Raw genomic sequence first — 14,567 nt, 5'->3', positions numbered from 1 at the left:
CTTTTGATCGGCAAGCCCTAGGCGCTGAGGCTTTTATCCACAGTGCCACCCGCGTCCCTCAACATCCTATGTACACTGCTTCAAACACCAGCAGTGGGAGCACGTTGGAGCCAGATGACTTGGTAATGCCTTTCACTGGCTCTACTTTTGACCTCTCTCTGCCTTCTGTCCTTTCTGTCTCAAGGGGCACCGGACACCACTGGTTGTTGTGAGTCACTGGTTGCCTGTAGCTCCTGGGAACCAGGGTTGGATATACATGGGATAAAACAGTTGCAGAAAAGCAGGTGTTTTGGCAGCTTTCCCTGCGAAGGTGTGAAATGCCATAACATCACCTGGGCATGCCTTTACTTTGTTCTGTTCATTGCATAATAAGCCCTGGGGTTGGTATACTCATACGGGAACTGTATTTGGTGATTTATTACCACTGGCTTGGAAAATGTTCTTCCAAGAAAAACTTACCATATTTTTTGCTCTATAAGACTCACTTTTTCCCTCCTAAAAAGTAAGGGGAAATGTGTGTGCGTCTTATGGAGCGAATGCAGACTGCGCAGCTACCACAGAAGCCAGAACAGCAAGAGGGATTGCTGCTTTCACTGCACAGCGATCCCACTTGCTGTTCTGGCTTCTGAGATTCAGAATATTTTTTTTCTTGTTTTCCTCCTCCAAAAACTAGGTGCGTCTTGTGGTCTGGTGCGTCTTATAGAGCGAAAAATACGGTAGTTCTGATTTGACTGGGTTTTTAAAAAAGAAAAGATGGCCCAAGTTACTTAACAGACTGAAGAGTTCAGTGCCATGCAGTCCTGCGCATGTTACTTCTGAGTCAGCCCCCACTGTGTGTAGTGGAGCTTCATTTTCACAAACATGTGCACAGGATCCTTTTCCCCCATCTAAATTCTTAAGATCAACCCTACAAGTACCTAAACACGTCTCCAATGCTACCATACATCTCGAAGCTGGATTCGTAAGAATCGAGGCCAGAGTATGGCTTGCCACACTGAATTATTGGCTGAGACTATCCTTCTTCCCACGTGGTCTTGCTCCCTTAACTATTAAGGATGGTTTCCAAACAACAGGGAAATGTGTTACATACTCAGTTGCTAGTTTTATGTGTTTTAAGTTTTATGTGTTCAGTTTATCTGTATGTTTTATCTTATGGAGTTGGCGGAAATGACTGGCAGAATCCGAGACCAGGGAGAAGAGTCGATGGAAGAAGACTGGAAAAAATGTAAAGTATATTTACAGAAATATTGCAAAATTAATGAATGTTAGAAAAATACTGGAATGAAGTTATATGGTTTTAGCAGAAATGTTATTAAGAATTATGCAAAAACTGATTGTTAATGGGCTAAAGTGGAAAATTTAAAGTTAGACTGTGTTAAGATAAATTATAGAACAAAAAATTGAGAAAGAGGGAAAGGATTTGCTGAATTAGCTAATTTGAACTAGAATACAAAAAAGGGAGGTGTGAGGAAGTCGAGGAAACAAGTAAATGAAAGATAAAGATATGGAAATTGGACGTGTTTTTAAATGTTTTTGTTTTTTCTTGTTGTTTTGAGGTATTGTGTTTTTTTTTCTTCTTTTTCTATTCTCGATGTATTGTTTGTTAACTTTTTATTGCCTTTTTTCTTATACTTTTTTTCTGTAACTATAAAACTTCTAATAAATATTATTTTTTTTTAAAAAAAATATCTGTATGTTTTATCTTATGCTGGCCTGGGACCGAAATAAAGTTTGATACTGATACTACCTCATTTTAACTTGCTGGGATCTGTTGCAGGATGAGCTGCAGCCAGCTGCATACCAACACATTTCAGTTACAAGAAAGCCTGATAATTTATAGGCATATCCATGAGCTTTTTTCTTTTTCTTAATAGAGTCATATCTCGGGTTGAAGTTGCTTCAGGTTGAGCACTTTAGGGTTGCTCTTTCATAGTTTATTAGCAGCCAGTCTTATGTTGTATCAACTTGTTTCTTTGAAGTGTGTAATATTGTTTTGATAGCTGTAATATTTATTTATTTCACCTCATGTTTCCTGAAATTTAATATATATGTTAAGGACCTTGCTCCCATACATTATGCGCAGCAGCAGAAAGTAGATCCAAACTTGGGGTATATGGGTGGGGCAAAGTGGACATGCCTGTTCCGCGGTGATTGTAAACTTAGCAGACATCAGATCCATCAAAAGATGGTCAGTAAGAGATCTCATTGAGCAGGGAAGTACTTAGATGCTCTCTCGCGCATCCAGATCATAAGGTAATCGTTGCAAAAATATCACTGCCGCTCAAGGCGACCTGTTGTTTGTGCTCCTTAATCCTTTCCCACTCTAGAATTTGAAACTGTAAATGGAAAAGTACACCCAGTTTAGTTACATAACCATCGGATTAGGCATCTTGAAATCTGAGGTCTTAATTATGTTGTTCCTGCAAGCCATGAGTAATGAATTTTTTGGGGGTTTCTAAGCAACTGATTGTTTTCTACGGTATATAATGCAATTAGCACTTTGAAATTTGGCTGGTTATTACTTTTGGCAATAACATGAGGAAGGAAACAAGCAAGAGGAAACACTAGGGTTGCCATATTTTGTTTAAAAAAATATTTTTCCTTTCTGGCAAAAGCTGTTAACCTCCCCCCCCCCCCCCCCCCCAGTTTTCGCCAAAGTTCTTGATCTTTTACAGCAAAAACGGCACTGCTGCTAGGGGCTGCCATTCGGCTGGATTTTTCCAAAAAATTTCCTGATTGCCACCCAGACACTGTTGCTGACTGCAGTATTCCGGATACTACATTCAAATAACCACACCTAGAATGCTGGTGGTGACCTCTTGCCCAGTCACACATCCCTGCTTCTCTTTCCATAAGAATATCCCCTTCAACATTCCTCACATGAAAACATTTGTGAGTCGAGGACCCGCCACCCATTTGAGGATAAGAAAGACACAAGGACGCAGTATATTAGGTTAATGGGCTAAAAAAGGCCACAACTTTATTGATTACAGCATGTGAGTGGTACAGTGGTACTTCAGGTTACATAAGCTTCAGGTTACACACTCTGCTAACCCAGAAATAGTGCTTTAGGTTAAGAACTTTGCTTCAAGATAAGAACAGAAATCGTGCTCCGGCAGCGCAGCAGCAGCAGCAGGAGGCCCCATTAGCTAAAGTGGTGCTTCAGGTTAAGAACTGTTTCAGGTTAAGAACGGACCTCCGGAACGAATTAAGTACTTAACCTGAGGTACCACTGTATTGGCTTAGGCATTGGATAAAACAACAGAGCGTGAGTCCACCCCCTCAGGGAGGGGTGAGTCTATCAAGGGTTAACCACCAGTAGGAGGAGCTTGTTGATGCAAATACAACTGGAAGCTCCCCCTGATGTCACCGGGGGTCGTGCCATGGCCCTAGCCACCTAGCAAGGGCGTCAGACAGGATCCATGACCACCGGATTCCTTTAACGGAATAACCAAAAGTGGAGGGGTAGGCGATGGCGACAACCTGCCGTCCAATACACAAACATATTCCAATGCCTAACCGCCACCCGAGCCAAAAAGGCTCACCGCCAACACCCTCACAGCTGCAACCAATCCCTAAGGCTTCTGATGATGTCAGCCAGCCAAATATTATTGCCAAGATCCAAAAGGTGAACACCATCTTCCCAGAACAGAGTCAACTCGCTGAACCGGATGTCAGCATGCACAATCACATAGCCATTCATAAAGCGCAATTTGCATGCCACCACACGATTTACAAGTTTTCTGGAGTTGTCGATGACCGTAGGGCTACGGGAGCCTCGCCAAAACCTCCTCTTCAGAAGGTTGGACCAAAACAAAGTTGTCCTGGCGAATAGAGCAGCCGGATCATCATATGACGAAACCCAGCAGCGCAATGAGAAGGCAATGCTGCCACAGCCGCATTAGAGCGGCTAAACCCCGCCTCCTCAGCTTCCGCCCAATTGGTTGGTTGCCAGGGGGCATGGCACAGCAGCCGGGACAGCAGACGCAGGGGCCGGAACACCCCCTACCACGCGGGAAACGACTCCCGCTCACAACTCCTCCCCTCTGGAAGGAGGAGAGGCTTTTTCAACCCAACCCTTCTTGACCCATTTTTTTTGTCCTCCCTCCTGCTAGAGCACTTCCACCACCACTACCCCAACGAGGCACAGCACACCCTCCCTCCACTGTCCCGGGAAAACCCCTTGATCCCAATTATGTTGTTTTCTTGGGTAATAATAATAATAAGAATTTATCATTTATACCCCGCCCATCTGGCTGGGCTTCCCCAGCCACTCTGGGCGGCTTCCAATAAAATATTAAAATACAGTAGTCCATCAAACATTAAAAGCTTCCCTAAACAGGGCTTCCTTCAGAAGCCTTCTAAATGTCTGGTAGTTGTTGTTGGGTAGATTTACAAAAAGAAAAGAAAAAAACACAATTTTTATTTTTTTTAGAAAGGGGCACGATTAGATGCCCCCTCGCTCACCACTACATTAATTTGTCCACTTCATAGAAATCACAGAATTGTAGACGATCATTCTAGTCCAAATGCCTGCAGTGGAAGTGAGGAAATTGCTGTTTCCCACTCAGGCCTTTCACACAAACCAGATGCTGCAACAGCACTGTAGTTACCCAAGTAAACAACTGCAGTGACTATGTTCTATCTCCAAAGTTTAGAAATATATATATTGTAAGAAAATAGTCACGAAATTAAAAGACGCCTGTTTCTTGGGAGAAAAGCAATGACAAACCTAGACAGCATCTTAAAAAGCAGAGACATCACCTTGCCAACAAAAGTCCGTATAGTTAAAGCTATGGTTTTTCCAGTAGTGATGTATGGAAGTGAGAGCTGGACCATAAAGGAGGCTGATTGCCAAAGAATTGATGCTTTTGAATTGTGGTGCTGGAGGAGACTCTTGAGAGTCCCATGAACTGCAAGAAGATCAAACCTCTCCATTCTTAAGGAAATCAGCCCTGAGTGCTCACTGGAAGGACAGATCCTGAAGCTGAGGCTCCAATACTTTGGCCACCACATGAGAAAAGAAGACTCCCTGGAAAAGACCCAGATGTTGGGAAAGATTGAGGGCACAAGGAGAAGGGGACGAGAGAGGACGAGATGGCTGAACAGTGTTCTTGAAGCTACCAGCATGAGTTTTACCAAACTGCGGGAGGCAGTGGAAGACAGGAGTGCCTGGCGTGCTCTGGTCCATGGAGTCACGAAGAGTCGGACACAAATAAACAACTAAACAACAACAAACACACACACACACACACATTTATATTCAAATATCCATCCATTTTATTTTATTGTTTTACAGTTATATATTTATTTTGTTTAACAGGATTTATATAGCACATACACAGAGTGCACATTGCTGTCAGAGTGGAATGGACTTATAAATGTTGAAAATAACCAGAAGCTTATCTTTTAGGTATAATTGAGGAAGAGGTGCCCAAAGATAAGAAAAAATGCTATTTGTGTATGCTACCACAGCTGCCCAAATGGTATATGCCTAAAGATGGAAAGAAGTTTCAACGAAAGTCCATCATCAGCAATTGAGACAGATGGAATACACAGAGATGGCGAAACTTGCCGGGAAGAACAAGAGATCAAGATGAGAGACTTTTCTTAACGGTATGGGGAAAATTTGTCAAATATACGAAAACAAATTGTAAATGATAAAAACATTAGCAGACATGAGCAGTAAGAAATAAAGGGAGTAAAAAGGTAACATTTGTAAATAGGTTTGAATTGGTTATGTAGTAAGATTGTGATATATAATGGGGGGGGGGTTGAAGAAAAAGCAGGTTGAATTTGTTTAGATTTAATTTTTGTTGTTAAAATATTGTAAAATGCAAAAATAAAACATATATTTTTTAAAATTGATATGTGAACCTGATATGAACCAGAAACAGATTAACCCATCCATCCCTCATCTGATAAAACCTTGTTAGGATGTTTAAGACAAACAAGTAAGACCAAATCATGCTTCTGGACTGCAGAGCTGCATCCACAGACTCATAATCTTTCAATTTACTGTATTTGCTGTTGTGACCATTATGGTAATTTCAACCATCACTAAAAAAGGAAATATACGTCCTATCCATACTATACAGAATGTGCATAGATGCACCATTAAAAGACCATAGACTCACAGAGCACGTGGTTGGTTTGCCGCTAGTTACATGCATTGAGTATCCCTCAATGTTTCTAGACAATGGAGTGACTTGTATCGGAAAAATGCTCTTGTATCGGAAAAAGGGGCCCTAGTTTGTTCTCTGGTATTTTCTGGTTCTTGAGCACAAAGGCAAGCTGAGTATAGATTAACTTAGTTGTTCTTTACCAAGGGATAGTTTGCCAGGCTGCGCATGTAACCAGCTGATTGCTGATCATCCATATCAGCCTGCAAATACAATTCTGTATCAGAAACCCAGGAAGTGGAGGAATGATAAAATTCTCATCACTTGGCCGGATGATACAGGAGATTAGATTATCACATGGTTACATACGCAGTCGTGTAATGCATAACCACTGGGTAAATGATTGCCTGCATTCGCCCAGTGAGATCAAGATTTCCAGAAATATCACATTCAAACTAAACCTACATCTTGCTGAATACCAACAAACACTTGCATTTCAGTTTCAGCCTAAAGCATATTAGTTAGTCTTAGCCTTTTTCCTTCTGCATTTGAAAGTATTGTAGAAATCAAATATGAGATCAGCTGTGATGAGTGCATATATTATGCTTTGCGGTATTTCAGTTTTATTTTGTGGCTTTCAGTTGTTGGACTTCTTAGTTATATAAGTATTATTTCTTTGGCTGCCTGGATTACAGCGGATGAGCATTACAATTTAAAATGTATAAATTGTAACATTGGACATGCTTATCTCATTCATCCAGATGATAAGAAATCTTCTAAACCAGGGGAGGTAACCTCCACCACATGGACTCACCTTGACCCACCAAGGGTTCCAATTAAAACCACACCCACTTGTCAATCAGGTGACATCACATCAATAGGCTAGCGACATCACTTTGATAGAATGTCCTTCCACTGGCAGGTGAAGACATTTTTTTACTCCAGTAGGCTTTTTGGGAGCTGGTTTTTTTTTGTTTTTGTTTTTAAGGACCCCTGACCATTAGGTCCAGTCGTGATCGACTCTGGGGTTGCGGCGCTCATCTTGCTTTATTGGGTGAGGGAGCGGGCATACAGCTTCCGGGTCATGTGGCCAGCATGACTAAGCCGCTTCTGGCGAACCAGAGCAGTGCACGGAAACGCTGTTTACCTTCCCACCAAAGTGGTACCTATTTATCTACTTGCACTTTGACGTGCTTTCAAACTGTTAGGTGGGCAGGAGCAGGACGAATTTCTCTATGGGCTTGCTTCGCAAGACGAAAATGTCTTGCGATTCTTGAGGTTTTTTTCCGCTCCCCAACCCCTTTTTCTAAAGCGCTAAGCTGCTAATAGCCTTTTAGCAGCTAATCCGCTAATCCCTTAAGCCTTTAATAGCCGTTAATAGCCCTTAAACTGCTAATAGCGCTAATAGCGCTAATCCGCTAATGGGCTTGCTTCGCAAGACGAAAAAACCGCAAGACGAAGAGACTCGCGGAACGGATTCTTTTCGTCTTGCGAGGCACCACTGTATTTGTTTTGAGTTTTGTGAGCTGCTTGGATCTGGGGAAAAGACAGGATATAAATAAAACAACAATAATAATGTATTTTGGAATTGTTAAAATTTAGTGTCTGTTTCAAGAGGTACAACTAAGGCCAAGGGCAAAGCAAAGCTCACCTGGTGCCTTTGCCCAGCTTCCTTGAACAGCCTCAGGGATACCCCAGAGCCACCAGAATCCCTTCCTCTTCTAGAGCCAGCTGTAACTTGTGAATAATCACTAGGTAACCACTTTTGTTGCCATAATCCTGAATCACTTTGAGGACATAAAGCTTCCAACCATAGCTGGCAGATGTGGGGGATGGAATGTGGCTAAGAAACTTTACCTGAAGTACTCTTGACTATAAGAATCGGACGGGGGGGGGGCTGTTAGAATTCCTGCTCTATGATTGCAGTCATGGGATTCTTGTCTATCATATGACTGTATATGTTTTGACTCCACAGAGTGGGAAGTGACAGAAACAGGATGTTTGTGTTACTGTGTTCCATGAAGTGAGACTATTGTCTTTTGTTCTTTTTTTCTCTTTGCTGTCTGATGCTAGAGAGAGAGGGAGCCATGTTGCAGTACTCTGTGTGTGTTTATATGTAAATAAAGTAGATTAGCCAAAATGCTGAGTTGCTGAGGTCTGTCACACAAGGTGCGCAAACTCTGCAGATCCCTAAGTGTGCCGGTGTCGGTTGGCATCAGTCGCTGTGATGCTCGGGCTGAAGAAAGCTTATGAAACTCGCGAACGATCGACCAGGAGGGAGGGAACATGCCAGTCGGGCATGTGTCCCTGCCAGGGTCCTACTTGAGTGTAGGCTGAACTCCTGACAGAAACCTCCATACAACTTCATATGGACATATGGCCTCCAGAAAGTTGCCCTGAAGAGATGGTGACCTTCAAGCTGAAAAGCATTCCCCATTCCTTTTATAAAGCAATGCCAATCCATTACATTAATTTGAAAATTTCATGTCTGGGAAGCGGGGACCCAAAAGATAATTGTAATTAGGAGCCAGATTGAGAAGAGCGGGGGTAACCTTACAAGGATAAACTTTAGTTTTTTCCAGAGTTGCTCCAAGCTAATAGTAACCTTTCTGATGACAGGAATCTCCTGCAAGACATCTGATCACAAATACTTTTACCGTAACCAGTGAAAAGAACATACCAGGAAAGCAAAAGGCAGCATCTTGTTGGGCCACGCCTGCAATTTTGCTAAAGGTAAGTGTATTCCATTTAGTCCAGCTGTCATCTGATGGAAAAACAATGTATAATCAGTTTTGTTTAACAATGTTAACCTCTTCTGCCTTAAAGAAACAGCTTACAGCACACATGTAATCCGCCCCAAACTTTTTTCAGCCAGAGTAGGCTTAAACCAAAAGCATAAATCATTGAGTGAGCGAATCTATTGTAAAAGTTGTTCTTACGCTTAGTGCACAAGCCTCGTACTTAGCTTGCCTTAAAAGCATTGCGCTAATGGACAGGTTGATCTGCCTTCAGGCTGGACCCTTGTCCCTGACAGACAGTGGTTAATCCTTCATTTGACAAGCACAATCTTCCTTGCCATGACGGGGAGAACCAGTGTCAGAAAATGAGAAAGACATTCTCTATAAAAATCCTTCAAGTTTTCTTTGACGTTCAGCACTATCCTGTATCTCTTGCATGGCCCACTGATTTCCATATGGCTTACTCTCTTGTAAAGTGTACTCTGCATTTCTTGCCAGTTTGTTTTTGGGCCCAATTCAAGCTGCTCACGTTTGTTTAAAAAAAAACCTGCTTGGTTCCAAGTATTGGAAATACTGCCTCCTTCCCTAAAGACCTCCTCAGGTATTTGCATCAGCTGTTTATTTATTATATATATTAGTCAATTATGTTTTCCCTCACTTTTGCATTTTTCTAGTCTTAAATTCAGTTCTCCATATTTTCACATCACTTCACTGTTTTACTTTTCTAGTCATCATGAAGATTCATTGATGAATTTATCCTAATATATACTCTTTTATCTGCCTAATTTGCCTAAAACACACCTTTCCCCCCGCAAAGCAATTTTCTATATTTTGATGCATTTTTGTATGTGACTGTCACATTTCTATATGTTCTACACACACAATGCCCTTGTAAATGCTTTTTGGAAAACATAACTCGGCTGGAAAACTGTAGTGCATAATTCAGAGAGGTGTGAATTGGAAAGGATGGCCATGTTTCGGTTTGTGTATCGTGGGCATAGGCAAACTCGGCCCTCCAGATGTTTTGGGACTACAACTCCCATCATCCCTGACCACTGGTCCTTTTAGCTAGGGATGGCGGGAGTTGTAGTCCCAAAACATCTGGAGGGCTGAGTTTTCCTGTGCCTGGTGTATCGTTTTGGGAACTGTGAATTAGGCAAGTTCGCCTTTAAATGCAAACTGAACCCAATTTCGCCCATCCTCCATTCCCAGTTCACAAATAATTGCTCCTTGTCCCCTGGCAATGAGTCACACCTTTAAGAAAGAGCCTCCATCGCCTGCATTCTCCGCAGTAGATAAACCCCCTACTCTGTTTCTGCTCAACCTGGGAGGCACGTAGACTAGCTGTGCAATAAACAGACAGAAAACAGAGGCACTTTCTGGCCAGGAATTTCCTTTCAGCGCAGCAGCCTTGCATAACCTTGTCATTTAAACTGCTCCTCTCTACATCTCTTGACCTTTGTACAAGACAATCCCAGCTTGTGAAGGAGAACATTCCCTCTATCAAGGCATGGGCAAGGGGCCAAAGTAGTGGGTAGGGGCACATACCTCTTGGGTGGGGGGTGAGGGGTGTGTCTCAGCAAGCAAAAATCCTCCCCAATGATACATGTCAAGCTGGCTCGGGATTTATTTATTTTTCAACACGTAGCCACCTGGGCCTTGAACAAATATCACCATGCGTAGTATTCTGCTGGTTCTGACTTTGGCATGAACACCCCCCAGTCCCTCATTCTTTCTCCCCTCTCTGTGGGAAAGGGCCATGGTTCAGTGCCAGAGCCTCTGTTTCACACTTGGAGATGGTCTTAGGTTCAGTCTCTGCCATCTCCAAGGAGAGATGGGGAAAACTTGAGTCTGTCACCACGGAGAGCTACTGTCAGTGCAGGCAGGCCTGAGACAGATGAAACTCTGGTTTGGCTCAGCTCCTTAAGGCAGCTCCCTATACACAATTTTTGGTCGGGCACCTGATAAACGATACGGCCCTTGCTGTTCCATCAAATGAAAAGCAAAGACCTTCTGATTCCTGATTTTAGCTCAGTGGTCAGCAACCTTTTCCAGCCATGGGTTGGTCCACCGTCCCTCAGACCGTGTGGTGAACCAGACTATATTTTGGAGGGGGGGGGATGAACGAATTCCTGTGCCCCTCAAATAACTCAGAGATGCATTTTAAATAAAAGCACACCTTCTACTCATGTAAAAACACGCTGATTCCTGGACCATCCGTGGGCCGGATTGAGAAGGCGATTGGGCCGCATCCAGCCCACGGGCCTTAGGTTGCCTACCCCTGTTTTATCTAAATCACACTGTCTTCTCTCCATAGTCTTCAAATACTGGACCCCAGGACCCCTTCTGCAATTTCCAGTTCTTGTTTTCAATCTGAAAACAGAACGTAATTGATTATATTGTTTCCAACCCATTTACGCTGCGTTTCCTTTACATTGAAATGAATGGTGCGGAATGATGTCGTGATAACGTTATCAGTTACGTAAAATTCCACCTCAGCAGACAGTGAGGGGAGTAATGTAGTTTGGGCGAAATGTGAACTGCAGCAAAATGGAAACAGTCCTGCGTGCGATGGATGTGAGTCGGAATGAAAATTGAAGACCTTTGACAGCCCTGCAAAATTTGCAAAGGTTATTTTGTTTTGTTTTGTTTTGTTTTTACAGACTTTATTGAAAATTTCAGAAACAATGACCCAACACAAAGGTGGTCTTCTAAGACAAATACATGCAGTGCCTTTTTTCGGGGGGGGGGGGATGACTTTTGTCCATATGCTGTATTTATTTTCCCCGATTTGAACTATAAAATGGTGGCTTCCTTGAGTCAAAATGAGAGTACACCGAAACATTTTTTTAAGGAAAAAAAAGCACTGAATACATGTACGTGTCCTTTCTGTCTCCATTGCAGAAATTATGAAGAAATTATCTGAACGCTTTAGATTGGATGTGAGCTGAATTTGTACTGCAAAATAATTTCCCAAGTTTTAATGCCATGTGAATGACTACGTATGATGGCTGCTAATTTATATGTCTGTTTATAATTTAATGTGGCTGTTGTCGTTTTAACAAAGGGGAGAGAAATGAGTAGGCTCTCTGAGGCTCGGCTCAAAAGAGCCAGGTCTCCGGTCTCTTGGGTTACTCCCAAACAACGCCCTTGAATTCGGTCAATGCGCCTGCCACTTATTACCACCATCCTTTGCAATGCTGGCTGCCACTGGCTTTTTGAGGAAGATGCCTTTGCAGGGTTTCAGGTCATTGGAGCACAGGGACACAGGAAGGTGTCTTATGCTGAGCAAGAGCATTTGCCCATCTAGCTCAGTAATCAATCAATCAAATATCCTTTACTAGGCATAGCAAACCACACAAACACCATATACAAATTGTGCAAAATACAAGCTCAACATAGCAAGCTTTGTCCCAGTCAGATCTTTAACTCCAGAGAAAATCAATTTGCATAAATAATACAATACAGCCACTAAATCTCTTTATAGTGGCCCAGTCTTTCTACATGGACAGCACTCAAGAATTCAGCCACTATTAAAGTAATTTGATCATTACTGTCCGAAAGCTATCTAGCTCAGTACAGTGACTGGTAGCGACTCTCCAGGAGTTTTAAGCAAGGAGCCTTTCCAAACCCCGGCAGGAGTTGAACCTGCGACCTTCTGCATGCAAAGCAGATGCTCTCCTACTGAGCTAAGGAGAAAAGGCAGACCTGAACCCCAAAGCTCTTTTTTAAAAGAGAGGGAGGGAGGGAAAAGAAATTTGCAGCCATGCAGATTTTTAGACTGCCCCCAGTTGCCTGAGAGTTGTGCAAACCTTTGCACTTTGCTTTGCACCGTTTCCCTGTGGGATTCAATCATGTCGCCAGCAAATTCAGGCTGAACCATTCAGCTTGATTTAGAGCTGTTGTGCAACAAACTCGCTTCCACCTCCAAAACCAGACCTTCTTTTGGGTTGGGTGGGGAATACAGAAAAACGGAGTGGAAAGTGTGGGATAGCATTTGCTTGGTGCAACTTCATCTCCAAAAAAATCAGAATGAATGTCATCCAACTCAGTGGCGTAGCGTGGGGGGTACGGGGGGGCGCACCGGGCGCAACATCTGGGGGTTAGGGTTAGGGGGCGCAAATCCACGGGTTAGGGGGCGCAAATTACTTGCCTTGCCCCGGGTGCTGACAACCCACGCTACGCCACTGATCCAACTTCCTTGCAAATTTGGTGTAAGCAAATCAGACTGAATGCTCAGTTATGAGGTCACATGGAAGCAACCTTTGTAACCTTCCCTTCTCCTTTTGCGTTCCTGTAAAAGTGGGATTTAATCTTCACAGCACTTTTTTGGGGGGGGACACACAGTGTTTTCCATGACCATCACAGCCAGCTCTTTGTGTTCCAGTCTTACAAGGGTCATGAAAATGCCAGGAATTTGGTCTGTCTGCATTCTTTAGGGAGCTGCCTATGCGGGAGATAGAAGGCCATCCATCTGCCTCACTTACAGTAAATGCTTGATGAAACCTTCCAAGTCAAGCATGGCAAAAATTAATAATAATTGCAACATACCTGGCTGAAGTGCCAACTGCAGAGACAAATCAGCAGGGCATGACGTACTTATTAAGAAATCAAATGGAAATGTTAAATCAGAAGAACTGAAACGTGATCATTAGCAATTAAATATGTTTGGCTGTTCTGAAATCGCCCGGGGCATGGAGCTGAGTAACTTCATTCTGCTGCTTCTTGCCCAAGTCCCAAGTTGTGTTCCCCTCGGTTGCTTGACAAGAAGTGAGAGGTTGCACGTGTTCAGGATCCCAGCCAGCCAGCTAAGCCATTTCCCAGAATATTCCATTGCGTTCCTCTCCCCTCTGGTTTTCCAACTCCCCCTCCCGCCCTCCCCAAATAATAAAAAACCACCCCACCCTCAGTAAATCAGCATTCTGTGAACACTAAGCATGCTCAGTCTCCCCACGGAGCTGTTCTTGGTGTTCTCCCGCACTTTAGGGGTCGGCCCTGATCGCAAAGCCTTTGTTGCATTTCTGCAAACCTTGGGGGTTCCGCTGAGCCTGGTGAGATCCTCTACCCGCCCCCCCCCCAGGGTGGTGCCAAGTTTGCTATTTGGATACAAAGAAATTAAGTGACAGGCAATATGTTGCGGCTGCCCTGCGGAGGTTCTCTGGTTCATCACAAAGGTGAAAAGCTGAGGATCAGTGGGAGGCAAGAAGCCATCACCTAAGGAAAGGTTGCTCTCGGGCAGCCATGCCCTCTGGATGTTTTGGACTACAAGTCCCATCAGCTCCAGGCAGCGTGCTGATGGGAGTTGTAGTCCATCCCTACATGCAGTGGTACCTCGGGTTACAGACGCTTCAGGTTACAGACTCCGCTAACCCAGAAATAGTACCTCAGGTTAAGAACTTTGCTTCAGGATGAGAACAGAAATCGTGCTCCGGCGGCAGTGGGAGGCCCCATTAGCTAAAGTGGTACCTCCAGCTAAGAACAGTTTCAGGCTAAGAACGGACCTCCGGAACGCATTAAGTACTTAATTCGAGGTACCACTGTGCATCCACTTACAAATCAGCTTGTGCACACTTCATGCAAACCCATGCATTCTTTGTGATGGTGGCTAAGCAGTCACCCACACCAGATTCAGGGTTCACCTCCTTCCTTGCCCCACTTGCTCTGAAGAAGCTGGTAGCCCCCAATTCCTGCCGCAATTCAGTTTAAA

General features: G+C 43.5%; 1 long non-coding RNA gene across 2 annotated transcripts in view; it reads left to right on the top strand.

Moving 5' to 3' along the window:
• Positions 1 to 13,715, top strand: part of LOC310664596 — a 40,025-nt gene extending 26,310 nt beyond the window's left edge. Inside the window, exons 1-3 of one of the 2 annotated variants that reach the window (XR_014504989.1) lie at positions 5,431 to 5,616; positions 8,742 to 8,855; positions 13,248 to 13,715. This is a non-coding gene — a long non-coding RNA (uncharacterized lncRNA). Of the gene's footprint in view, positions 1 to 5,430; positions 5,617 to 8,741; positions 8,856 to 13,247 lie in introns of those variants that run through there. The other variant, XR_014504988.1, reaches the window with a different exon arrangement.
• The last annotated feature ends 852 nt before the right edge of the window (positions 13,716 to 14,567 follow it).

The sequence above is a fragment of the Podarcis tiliguerta genome (genome assembly GCF_965153285.1).
Source record: "Podarcis tiliguerta genome assembly, chromosome: 14".
NCBI lineage: Eukaryota > Metazoa > Chordata > Lepidosauria > Squamata > Lacertidae > Podarcis > Podarcis tiliguerta.
Note: the sequence above shows the minus strand (reverse complement) of the source record. Positions and strands in the feature narration are given on the sequence as shown.